General features: G+C 31.3%; 1 protein-coding gene and 1 long non-coding RNA gene across 4 annotated transcripts in view; both read right to left on the bottom strand.

Annotated features, from left to right (window-relative positions):
- Positions 1-13,921, bottom strand: part of LOC126726566 (50S ribosomal protein HLP, mitochondrial-like) — a 94,063-nt gene that overhangs the window by 41,129 nt on the left and 39,013 nt on the right. The window lies entirely within an intron of this gene.
- Positions 7,141-9,668, bottom strand: LOC126726568 (uncharacterized). Of its 2 annotated transcripts, none has more exons than XR_007655995.1 (5): positions 9,451-9,668; positions 9,046-9,096; positions 8,635-8,707; positions 7,875-8,335; positions 7,141-7,491 (listed from the first exon to the last, which is right to left on the bottom strand). It is a non-coding gene; the product is annotated as an uncharacterized LOC126726568 (long non-coding RNA). The 2 variants fall into 2 exon arrangements; XR_007655996.1 differs by lacking the exon at positions 8,635-8,707 and adding an exon at positions 8,449-8,521.

The following is a 13,921-nucleotide window of genomic DNA, read 5'->3' as shown; positions in this document are numbered from 1 at the left end:
GAGCACTGTAGAGATATAAGATAAGGATGAGCCCCAAAATATTTAGGAAGAAAGTTGCTACCTCCGCATTAAATGCACTGTAGCTAATCCCCTGACTTCATTAATATAAAAGTGATACCTGAACAATGTATTTCAGCCTTACAACTACTACTTAAGGACTTATGAGAAGGGCAATTGGGACAAGTATTAGTCCTAACCATCTAACATACAGATGGACAGTGGAGGTGAAAAGTGAGGAGAGTATAAAAGAAGAAGGGGAGAACAAGAGAGGGGGATCAGAAATTTGTGAGATGAAATATTGTAGAAATCTATAATCAAATTTGTAATACTATCTAAGAACATTATATTAGAATTATTATCCTCGGATTTCGTCGAGGATGTTCTTTCTTCATTTCATAATTATTCATTTTTATCTTTTTGTCATCAAGCCTATTTATATCATTGTTTGATCAACTAAAGCCCAGTTTTCCAACCCAATCCTCTACAAATTCATTGTTTTGGGCTCCTTGGGCCTAAGTCCGTCCACGTGCTGGGTTAGGAACTCAAGTCTGGTCTTTACAGGTTGCGCTAATAGTTATTCCTTAATATATGTTTTTTAATTCCTTAATTAATTAATTAATATATATATATATATATATATATGTAGTAGATTTAAAAATTATTATATTTTCAAAAATACAAATTATCTCTATATGCATAATAATTAATAATTAAAATAATTATGTTTCCAATAACTTATCAAAAAAATAATAATAATTATGTTTCCAAGAATATAGATGGGTGGTTTTATTCCTATTTCACAACCAAACTTATTAATAGGAATATTTTTTTTATAAGCATAATAACAGGAATATTTATTACATATATTACATCACATTTTATTCTTAGTAATATAGATTACTATTTCTAACATAATTATTATTCAATGTACTAAACATTAACTTATCAATTATGGTAATGTATTTTTTAGAAGTACTACTACGTCCACAATATTTTCATAACAAATTATATGTAATAAGTTATTATTAGTTATAATTTGAACCCACAATTAAAATCACAATTTTTTTTCACCAATAACAATCTGTCACTTAAGATTTGTTGTAAAAGTGTTGTGAAAATATTATAGACATGATATATATATAGGCTCTACCATCCATTCTTTAGAAACTCTTTTTTTATTTTTTTTTAATCGGGATTGGGTTGTTATTATGACACCTAGAATCCAGGGGTGTAGCCAGAAATTTTTACATAGGGGGGCCGATTCGAAGTATTGATATATAAAACATAAATCATAAGTCTATTGAATATGAAATTTCAATTTTGATATATCTTAAACATTAATGAACATACAAAAATTGTCTAGTTCATTATAGACATATACAAAAATATCCACACAAAAAAAAAAAAAAAACATTTCACATCAAAATCATGTCTGACAACAATTTTTTATGGAATAAAATTCATTCATAATCATTTCCATGGTGAAATTCCTAGCAATTTCCTTTTCTATATAAACTATCATATTATCTACCAAAAGTTCATCCTCCATTCTATTGCGAAGTCTTCTTTTTAATAGTTTCATAGTTGAAAAACCTCATTCTGTAGTTGCTGTAGAAACTGGAAGAGTCAACACAAGATGAATCAGTCTATCAATAAAATGATAGAATTTAGACTAACCTAAAATTTCTAATCCCCTACATGGCTCAAATATTATACCCATATTCTGATAATCTGGATGTTTTGTCACATCAAGCTCATAATGTTGCAATTAATGCTTCAAAAGACAAATTTCTTGCTCAGTAAAATCTTGAGGATAATAATTTTCAGCCAAATTGCAAATATCACCAATTTTGAATGATCTAAAAGCATCTTTAGGATTTAATGTTGAGCTAAGAGTGAGAAGATTTTCTGTTAGCTCACAAAATCTACTATTCAATTCTTGCAATTGAAAATCTATTGCAACTATAAATATGTCAATTCTTAAATGATGTTCTATTGTTGTCAAAACTTCATCTTGATGATGGTATCTATCTCGAGCTTTAGTGTAATGAGCATTTAAATAAGGAATATCAATTTCATGTTGTCCACAAAATGATGTAACACTAGCAAGTAAAGGCTCCCATTCATCATCTCTCAACTTTTGAATAAGTGATTTCGTAGTTGAAACTAAATGCATGGCATTTAAAAGATCCTGAGAATGTTGTTGCAAAGCTTGGCAAAGAATATTAATAATTCCCATAATCTCTTTCATCATATTCAAAATTAAAACAAATTCAAATGAAGTTTATACCTGATAAGCTCCCTCGGCATCACCACATTGTTTATAATTAGCATCTTCCTCAGAGATAGTATTGATAACTTTGCAAGTTGCATCAAACATTTTTATCAAACTACAAATAGATTGAAAATGAGATCCCCAATGTGTATCTCCAGCCCATTGCAAAATACCAATTTGGTTTGCTCCTCTTCCAGTCTCAATGTCATTACAAGCAATCATATTCTCAATTTGTTCCCCTTGAGCATATTGCAATTCATCATTACGCTTACTAGAACCAACGACAATATTGATAATATTAGTCAAATGATCAAAGAATTGATGAACAACTTTTAAACTAAAGCCAATTGCAACCTTTTAGCCATGCAATGTACATAATAAGTATATGGACATTCTTTAAGAAATAGAGCTTGTAATCAATTCCATTCACCACGTATATTACTAGCTCCATCATACCCTTAACCTTAAATATTCTCAATGTGAAGGTTGTAACGAGAAAGGACAGCACATATCTCCTTTTTTAGGGTCAACGCAGTAGTATCTCTAACATGCACAACATGAAAGAAACGCTCTTTAATGAAACCATTTTTATCAACAAACCTCAAAATAGTGGCCATTTGCTCTCTCTTCGACTCATCCCAGGCTTCATCAACAAGAATGCAAAATTTTGCATCCCCAATTTCTTCACGAATAGCATTTCGCACATTACTAGCAAGAATATGCAAAATCTCCTTTTGAATTGTGGGTGATGTATATTTGGCATTTCATGGAGCATTTTCCAAGACAACACTAGCTAATTTGTCATTGAAAGTTGATGTGAATTTTATCAATTCAATAAAATTATCTCTATTTTTTTAATCAAGGCTTTCATCATGACCTCTAAAAGCACAAGCATGGAATGCTAGCCATCAAGCACACTCTATTGAGGTTTTGAGTCACAACCGATTATTCTCTAATTCTTTTGACGTTTGTTTCTTAATTAACTTGTTAATATGTCGTGAATAATTCTTTAAATTCTCGCAACATTTCACAGCAATTTTATGTGGGGAGTTTGGATCTTTCCCTACATGACGAATTAAAGTACAATTCATTCCATCATTCACCTTTTTCCAATTATTAAAACCTGTTGAAATGAATGGATCTAATCCGAGACGACCTATTGGTTTCTTACCAAAAAGGTAGCAAGGTAGACAATATATTGCATCCATTGAAGGTGAGTATTCCAACCAATCCCTATGTGATTCAAACCATGAAGGTTGAAATCGACAACGATGAGTATCATCGTTGTATGGATAGTCTACATTTTTAGGTTGATATGAACCTTTTTTGAGATAAGCTCGTCAGATTTTATCTTATTTATTGATAAGGAATTCACATATTTGTTTACGTGATCCTGGATCACGATTTATCTCTTCAGATTGAATTCTTGAACATTTGGAGGGGTGTTCATCAGGCATTGAAGTATCAACATTTGTTTCTATAACTACAGGTGTCCTAATTTCTGAATTGCTAACATTTTTTTCTTAAAGAATGCATCAATTGTTTTTCATTTGCTCATAATTCTTTTAACTTTAAGAATATGACTTAAAAATTAACCTGAAAAGAACTTTAAAAAATAAAATTTTAATTAGAAATTTTTACTTAGTTATATGGATGTTATTAATACTCAAGAAAAAACAAAATTTCCACTATAATTTAAACAGTCAACCCATTTTTAATACGACCTTAATTAATAATAACCCCTCAAACAAAAACAAAAAGTAAACACACAAGTATTAGTACACAAAGTAAACCAAACAATTTAACAACACCCACAACCACATGATATCTAACTAATCAAAAATAGGCAATAAATCAAAACAATTTTACCTTAGAGACTTTGTCTTCACAAAGTGCAAAGATGGGCGTGGGCCGTGTGGCAATGCCTATTGCCTCTGCTTACAGCTATAGATTTTCCCTTCAAGACTCATCACAAACAATCTCCTCATGCCTTCAATCATGTATTTCTCTATAAATTATGAAAATATAAAGAGCATGTGAATATTTAGGTGTAGATAGTTGAGGAAAAAAATAAAAGACACTAAAAAGAGATGAATGTCTAATGCTTAAGAAAGAGAAGAAAACTCACTAGGTAATCACCAAGTTCCAAATCCTAAAATTTGACAATGAAATATGCTGGGTGATTTGTTTTAGAAAGCAAGAAGAAAGAAAAAATTGATCAGGATTTTTCCCCCCTTTTCGAGGACTGTGAGGATAGAGGACTGATGCTAAGTTTTGGGGGCTGGTAGGCAACGGTACCAGTGGGAAGTGGAAGTGTATCAAAGAAGCCAAAAAAAATGAATAAGAAGTAAAAGGAATAAGGGATTCCGTGGGGTGGGTTTTTTGAGATTGAGAGAAAGTGAAATTTTGTTGTTAATGTTTGGACTTTTGAGTATTTAAATGTAAGTGAGCCAGTTTTTTGTTTTATTTGGAGTACATAAGGCCTAAAACTAAAGCTGGGGCCTGGGAGAATAGTGGAGTTACGGGTATGGGGGGGCCGGGTGTCCAACATTGGGGGGACCCAATTATTTTTTCTACATACTCTAATGGATTTTTTTTTTTTTTTTTTTTTTTAGGGGCCACAGTCCCCACAAGGGACTACGTGGCTTCGCCCTTGCTAGAATCATGGTTTCTTTTAAAGAAAATGCTTTGATGTACTCCTATATTTTATACGTTATGAATGAAAATAATCTATCATATTCTTTTTAGTGTTTCATACTTTCACTTTGTGTGACATTTTTTTTTTTTGAAGTTTTAACTTATAGCGTCCACTTCTAACGATAGCTTTTTATCATCAATCCAAGATACCAATCAATTTTTATGTGACATTAAAGGTCCGTTTGGATAGAACTTATTTTGTTGAAACTGAAAACTGAAAACACTGTAGCAAAATAATTTTTAAATGTGTGAATAGTATCGTGAGACCCATTTTTAATAAAAAAAAGTTGCTAAAAAGTGAGATTTGTGGGTCCCGTGAACAGTGCACAGGATCCACTGATGTGCTAAAAAGTCAAATATTATGGCTACTGTTCATGAACAGTGCATGAACAATAGCCGTAACAGTGTTATTTGCTCTTGATATGCATGCCAAAAAAAAAAAAAGGAGTAAAGCACGCAAATGTGGATGCATAAACGTGTATCCAAACGGATACTAATTATAGTATATCATATACACTTAAGTTAGTTATATTTATAAAGTTTTCTCAAAGGGGTATATATATATATATATATAAAATAAAGAGATTATAACTGGTAGAGTATATAATATAATACTTATAGTAGTGGGAGGTAAGGTTTAAACGTTTAACTACTTGATAAAATATCCAACTTTGCATGGCTTTAATATTTATATAAACTAGTCGCTAACATGTGTGATGCACGGGATAGTTAAATAAAAATTAAAAGTATTTATTTTGCTTAAAGTTCTATGACTTGACTTTAAAAAAAAAAAAAATGTATAACTTGAAAATGAATGAAAATAAGTAATTTTTTGTTCAATATAATGGTTTAGAAAAATTCTTTTTCTTTCACATCATTGGTTTCACATAATACATCCCGGCGTGGGCTATTCTACGGTGATAACTTCACATAATACTCAACTGCAATTAAATCTAATATCTATTACCAATCTAATATATATTATCTTGATAGTAGATCTATAAATTGCATTCTCATATTCTTAATAAAGCTTGCCACATCATTATTATTATCTATATATAATATAAAAATGAAGTTTTTGACTTTTTGTGAGACTTACGTTAGAATTAAGATTAAAAAATAATTATATTTTATTTAATTAGACCTCACGTTAGAATTTTATAAATAAAAAAAAGGACTCACTTTAGGTTTCAAAAAAAAAAAAAGACTCACGTAAAAAAAAAAAAAAAAAGACTTTAGGATTAAGGAAAAAAGAGAGAGAAACTGACTCCTGTTAGGACTCTCTCTTCCCTCCTCAAATTTTCTGCAATTTGGTACTATAAAATCAAAAGAATTAAATCAAATTAAAAAATATAAATAAAAAATGCTAATGTGGAAAAATTGTGGAGAGGTTAACCAAAAGTCAAAGGCTTCGGTTTTATATATATACTAGTCGCTAACCCGTGCGATGTATGGGATTGTTTTAAATCAAACATGTTAAGGTTTAAACATTTCTCAAATTTCAATTATTGAAAGCTAAATTGGCTCTAATATAAGATGAAACATGTAATATTATAATATTAAAAATGAGATAAATACAAATGTCATGAAGTAATATATTACAATAATCATAATGTACTCTTATATTTGGTTTAATAAGTATTACAAAAGAACCAGTAAATAGAATAAATATACAATTGTGCTTACATCTTCAAGCTTTAAATACAAACCCACAGGATTTTCTTGTATTCAGCTTTGGACATGTAAATATGTAATGAACAATACTATGAAACCAATTAATTTGTACTTGGAAGGAGTAAATATCTAGGAAAGCAAGCGTACCTAGGCTTAGGGGAAGGAACAAACATAATATATGAGAATCCAAAATAAGCAACTTAAAATTGAACTGCAAAGAACCAAAGGTCAACATGAAACAAATATATGAGCCAAAGATGGTAAATTTGTTAAATAATTTAAACTAAGGAATTTAAAAAATCAAAGAAAAACAACCATCGATACCCTACCTAAAATAACCCTAATTAAAAAAAGCAAAGGTTTTACAAATCAATGTCAAGCATCTTTTCTTCCTAAATCAAAACCAAACCCACGAAAACAATATCAATATAAATATGGAGATTAACTCAAATACTCAAAAGAAAATCAATTTTGAACATAACAAAAGAATAAGATAGAAAGAAATTCCAACATGAGACAAATTAAGCAAAGGTGACATCATGCGGGTAGCCATTGAGATTCAAGGGAGAGATAATGCTTTCATCTAAGCAGAAATATCCAACCCAAATCCAATAGGGACCACCTGGTTTCCATGTCTTTGGAGGAAAGGAGAAATATTACATATAGTTGATGACTTCAAGCAAGAGTATCAAACGGTATAAAGCTAATATATACAGATGAATTTTAAGTCACATGTCAAGTCAATGTACCTGACTCAATTTCATTTATCTTTAAATTCTTGAGTAGGCTTACATCTTCCAACATCTGCTTTCTCTTAGAGCTCAGGCCATGGAGAGCTGTGCCCCCTGAAAGAGCCAACCATAGATTTGTTAATGTCAAATGTCGACATAGCAAAAATAGTTTCAGAAAGCATATTTTCTAAGCCACAATGTTATGCCAATCTTTCATTATCAAGTACATTTCAAATTGATAAATGACTTGAAGAGGTTTTTTATAATCATCCTTAATTTCACAACCTATTAAACAAACTCACAAATTCTTTTTATTTTTTTCTTTAAATGTACGTTTCTTCACTACATATGACAAAAATTACCACAATAGCAACATCAATTCCAAAAATGGTATAGTATGGCTAAAGTTAAAAAATGACCATGGTATGAAAGCAGCTTAGGAAATTCTAATTTTCCAAAACGTTATCAATTTATCACAATGACATCCAAATGTTTACCTGTGTCCCTTTCCTTCAACCTTTTATTCTTCGCCAAGTAGACATCTTCAGCTTGTGGCCTTGTACTATCACAATCAACTTTATCTGCTGCTACATTGTATATATTGTATAGCATTGTGCACACCATTGGACAACATCATTCAATTTTTTGGATAAATTTTTGAAACCATTTGTGATGTGACCCAATCCATCTTGCAATAGTGCTACAACATTATATTACAAATTAATATCTCAACTCAACCCTTCCCAGATAGTCTCACCATAACATTATTATGATAATCTTTACTGAAGTTAGATTGACCCATGATGGATGGAAAGCACTTAGAAAGTTTATCCTTGACAATTGGTATACTTTGGACTTGTGTGAGAAGTAAATGTTAATCAAGGAAATGAAGATCTTACCTATACTTAAATCATGAGATTGAGATCGCCCAATACTCATTATGAGATTTATTAATTCCCTTCAACCAAACAAAATAACAGTTTATATTAATTTGTCAGCAACTGCGAGTTCATAAGAGATATTATGAGGTAAAAAAACAATTTAACATATGGTAATCAAAATTTAACATACCTCCACTTTATGAAATTCCAATAGAAGGTTAGATTGTGATCGCCCAATACTCATTATGAGATTTATTAATTCCCTTCAACCAAACAAAATAACAGTTTATATTAATTTGTCAGCAACTGCAAGTTCATAAGAGATATTATGAGGTAAAAAAACAATTTAACATATGGTAATCAAAATTTAACATACCTCCACTTTATGAAATTCCAATAGAAGGTTAGATTGTGATCGCCCAATACTCATTATGAGATTTATTAATTCCCTTCAACCAAACAAAATAACAGTTTATATTAATTTGTCAGCAACTGCGAGTTCATAAGAGATATTATGAGGTAAAAAAACAATTTAACATATGGTAATCAAAATTTAACATACCTTCACTTTATGAAATTCCAATAGAAGGTTAGATTGTGATCGCCCAATACTCATTATGAGATTTATTAATTCCCTTCAACCAAACAAAATAACAGTTTATATTAATTTGTCAGCAACTGCAAGTTCATCAATTTTTTCATAAACATGTATAGCATGCACAAACTATAAGATATATTATGAGATAAAAAAAACAATTTAACATATGGTAATCAAAATTTAACATACCTCCACTTTTTGAAATTCCAATAGAAGGTTTATCAGTTCCAAAGCTAGTCTCTGTTGCAATAACGCAAGAATTAGCTTGGGTTAGGTTTTGAATTATTGAAATCATATTGTATTTTAAATACAAACCCACAGGATTTTCTTGTATTCAGCTTTGGACATGTAAATATGTAACGAACAATACTACAATACCAAAACCTATCAATGTCAAGCATCTGTTCTTCCTAAATCAAAACCAATCAGACTACAATACCAAAACCTAAATCATATTTCCAAATTTAAAAAAAAAAAAAAAAAAAAGAGAAATATTTCCTCTGCTTTCATCATTAAGTAGGCTGCCTTTACTCTGTTTGGTTTCAGTTGAAAAACTTAAAATCAGAGAAAAGAGAAAGAGGAAAGCAAGCGTACCTAGGCATTGGGTATGGATTTTGATTTTCAATGTAGAGAATGAGTTGCATAATAGGGAGAGGAAAACCAAAAGATGCAGTGGCGGTGACTCGTGGTGGTGGCAATCCGTGGTGGCAGCGGCGGCTGTGGGAGAATCTGAGTTTTGGGTTTTGATTTTTGGGGAAGGAAAGGGTGAGTTTTAGGTTTAGGGGAAGGTGATGCTAGCGTGTGAGAAGGGAAGAGATTTTGAAGAAGCGTTAGTTTTAGGTTTAGGTTTTGAAGAAGTATCGGTTTTGTAATGGGTATTTGGGATTTTTTTTTTTTAAGTGATTATCGGGTTTTAGAGTAAAAAAAAAAAAAAAAATTAGAATTTTTGTATTTTTGTTTTTTTTTTAAATGATGCTGACGTGGAAATTTGTGGTGCTAGCAGAAGCTTCGGTTTTATATATATATATATATATATAGATAATACTAATCCGTGTGATGCATGGTATAATTTAATAATAATAAAAAAATTGCTTGAAGAGATAGTGACTTAAAAATGAATGATAATAAGTAATTCAATTTATATATAAAAGTTCATAATATATATATATATATATATATATATATATATATTTATATACAAACTTCACCTCACAATACTAGTTGAGAATACACTTTGATCATCAAATATAATTATATTAGAATTGCATTTAGAGAGAGATTATGATGACTACACTAAGGACAACATTTTTATAAAGGAATTTATATGCTTGGAAGAGCATAATATTTACTTCAATGATGCAATCATTCTTTTGAAAATATGAAAGAGGCTCACCAAAATAGAAAGTGGCACACAAAAATAAACAACAATTTCATATCAAAAGATGCAATATAAGCACACAACAATAACTGCAAGAAATTGATCATGCGAGAATACATATATTTCACTAGACTTCCACTTAAAGTTGAACTTACCACAAATCCTAGTATCAAGATTTTTAGATTCTTGTAAAGTAAGACCAATATCAATTAACCAAAAAAATATTGTAGGGAATCAAATCATAAATTTAAGAGACATAAGTTATCCTACAATTGTATTATGACTATTTGATAATTTAGTAAGAGCTAAAACAATAACATAGAAAAACTAAATAACCACAATTTTCATCAATCAAATACTGTCAAAAGCATAAATGGATAACAAACCAAATCTAGGTCCACCACTTCATAAAATGGGAACTAATACACACTAGCTTTTCCAACTTCAACACAAAACTATCAAAAGCATAGATTATTTTGTATGAGCAATACACACATAAGTAATAGTTATTATTCTATAATGTAAATGCTACAAACTAACTAAATAAATTATGAGATATGTAAAAGCAAACCAAATTTTTTTGTTTAGTAGGTTGCTTTATCTCTTGAGATAAAGAATATACTTATATATATATATATATATATATATATATATATATATATAACAATTAGGGTTAAGTTGCACAATTGCTGATTTTTTTTTTTTTTTTTTTTTTTGAGGGAGAACAATGGCTGAACTTATGCTTCAGATATTACTCACACTTCATAAATTAAGATTTGAAAAACTTCCAACAATATCCAAAAAATATAATAATAATAGTTCTTCATATATTAATTCTTTCATATAATACGTTTATAACTCCTGAACAATCGGTGATCTTCATAAAGATGAGCCCTCCAAAAATATAAAGAGAAAAAGAAAGCTTACCTCGAGGAACACTACCAAAATCATTACATTGGAAAGCAAAGGTCGGCAACGGTGGAGAAAATCACGCATTGAAAACCAAAGATTTATTGAATCAAGACCATGATATTATTGAATCAAAACTTTGTCACCTATTACAAAAAGAGATATGTCCTCAGGATTAATACCATTGCGTCTGACACTAGAAAAAGAGATTAAATTAATATCTTTAATTTACTTTCACCTTAGAGTCTTTAATCACATGAACACAATCCGCCAAGCAGCAACCTTCAGAGTTAAGGAAATTGATAACAACCACAAAATCTCCTTCAACCTCAGTCACATTGGTGTCAATCTTCAGAGCAAAGACAATGGCTCCCTTCAGGGTTTTGAGTTTAGGGTTATAAAATAGAGTCGGGCGTTTCACTGTTTTAGTATAAATTATTTTTGTTATTTAAATAATAAATATATAAGGTATAAAATCTAAAATAAAAAGAATCTAAAACAAAAAGAATCTAAAAGAAAAATAATGATGACGTGGAAAATTGTGGGAGTTTTAAAGGATTCGGTTTTATATATATATAGATAAATAAATAAATAAATATATATATATATATATATATATATATATATATATATATATAAATTTATGGGAATAGAAGATAGAAGAAAATAAGTTGAAGTAGCCAACTTAAAAAATAAAATAAAATAAAAAAATTGTGCCCTAGATCTTATTCTTATTTGATCCAACTCTTTGCATTTACATTAGAATACAGTTGATTCTCAAAATAAATAAATAAATACATTAAAAAATTATAATAAAAAAATATAAAAAATAAAAAATAAAAAAACCTTGAACACATTTGGGACCAGATTTGATCTTAATAGCCACCTTACTAAAAGCTGATGAAATTGCACGGGTGATGTGATCGATGTCAGTATGTCACTGAATATTTTGTCAATTGACATTAGATTAGACTCCGCATTACCTCATATTCCTTAAGAACATGACACCACAACACCCATTATTCAACTTTGATTTTATTACGGAAGAATCGTGAAATGTTTAAAAATGAGATACAACACCCATTATTCAACTTTGATTTTATTACGGAAGATTCGTGAAATGTTAAAAAATGAGATAGAGAATTGTAAGGAGCCGAAACTTAATAAATTTTGATTAAAATAAAAATTGTGATAAGTAAAAAAATTTAAGATTTGAACAAAAGAAAGATTATATATTTTAATGTAAATGAATGATGATTTGTGATAACTGTATAGAATTTAAATAACAACATTTTTGAAATATTTTAAAGAATTAAAAGATCATAAAATTTTTGGAATAAGAATTAATAGTTTTATGTGAGTTACTGGGTTTTTTTTAGAAGTATTTTTGTATTTTTTTTAAATAGAGATAATCAAAATATTTGAATTCAAATAGATAACAAATACATATAGGAAGCAAACATTTGAATACAAATGGACAGTGTAGGGACACAAAATCTTTAACGGCCCAACATCGATGTTGGGCTCGCACACGAAAAGTCCCTCACAATAATATTTGTAGAGAGTGGGCTTGAAAGGCCAGCGTTGGATCACAGGGTGACATTTCGGGCCGGACCATAGGTGAACCAACATGAGATAGAGCTTTGGGCTGGATATTCAGGCCCTTCAATCTTGTATCTAGGAGGATTTGGCTCCTCGGAACATGTCCGAGGAGCGATGGTGCTGTCCCCGGTTACCCGTCGGCGGGTTTTTAGGTGGTGTCCGGCGTATATACTCCAGCCATTCTCTTTCATCAAGTCTTTTTCCAGAAGCTAGATGGGAGAGCCCCCCCTTCCTTTTGGTCACATAACATTCTCTTTTATACTAGCCTACGTTCGTTGTCCTTCGTCCACGTGTAGGGTCGATCTTTCCAGGACAGATATCTGTCCCATCAGTCTAATCCCAAAATTACTGTAGATGATCCATAAAGCCTAAGATCCCGGCTCTGTTAGGGGCAGTGTCATGTCAGGGAAGGGTATTAAAGACAACTTCCCCAGGATATTTTCTGATCTTTCTAGCTTACTCGTGTTCCATTCCTATCCCTGAGGTTTTGGGCCTGCCGAGGACGAAACCGTCCTCGGCTATGTCTTCGGGCTATTTTTATGTTTCCTAGTTTCGAGCTTGGGCCCTGGTCTCCTTCAGTTTAAGACCGGTGGGCTTCCCATAAGCGTGTGGGCCGGACCCATAAATTATTGGACCCCACATTAGCCCCTCAAAATCCTGCTGTCCAACATCATGGTAGGACAGGTGGATTTTGATGATGTCAAGCCCTTATTGCCGTTCACTTTCTTCGGATCTTGATCAACACTAGCGACTCTTCCCCTCCCCAAGGAACGCACCGGTCTACGAGCCGTTTTTCCTGGATTTACGCACATTGCCGTTATGCCGCGTGGTTATCTGTAGCGTGTCTTTAATGTCTTCCCATTTACATGGCCTCCCAGATGCAACGGTTACTGATGGTGTGGGAGAACGAAACGGCGCGTTATACTCTGGATTTCCCTGGGGATCTGAATGTGTCACATACCCTCTTCTTCGTTCCCTATATAAAGAGAGAAGACTGAGGGTGACCTTTTCATATCCGAATCCCTCACGTTCTTCCCAGAATCCCCTTCCTCCATCCGGTTACTCCCTATTCAATAATACTTATCTCATAGTAATCCACCATGAACAAATCCTTCCTTTCCCAGAAACGTCATGTCCTAACAAAACTCGAGATGGCTCGGTCGGGGCAAGGATGGC

The sequence above is a fragment of the Quercus robur genome, chromosome 5 (genome assembly GCF_932294415.1).
Source record: "Quercus robur chromosome 5, dhQueRobu3.1, whole genome shotgun sequence".
Taxonomy (NCBI): Eukaryota; Viridiplantae; Streptophyta; class Magnoliopsida; order Fagales; family Fagaceae; genus Quercus; species Quercus robur.
This window is presented reverse-complemented; position numbering and strand designations above follow the sequence as displayed.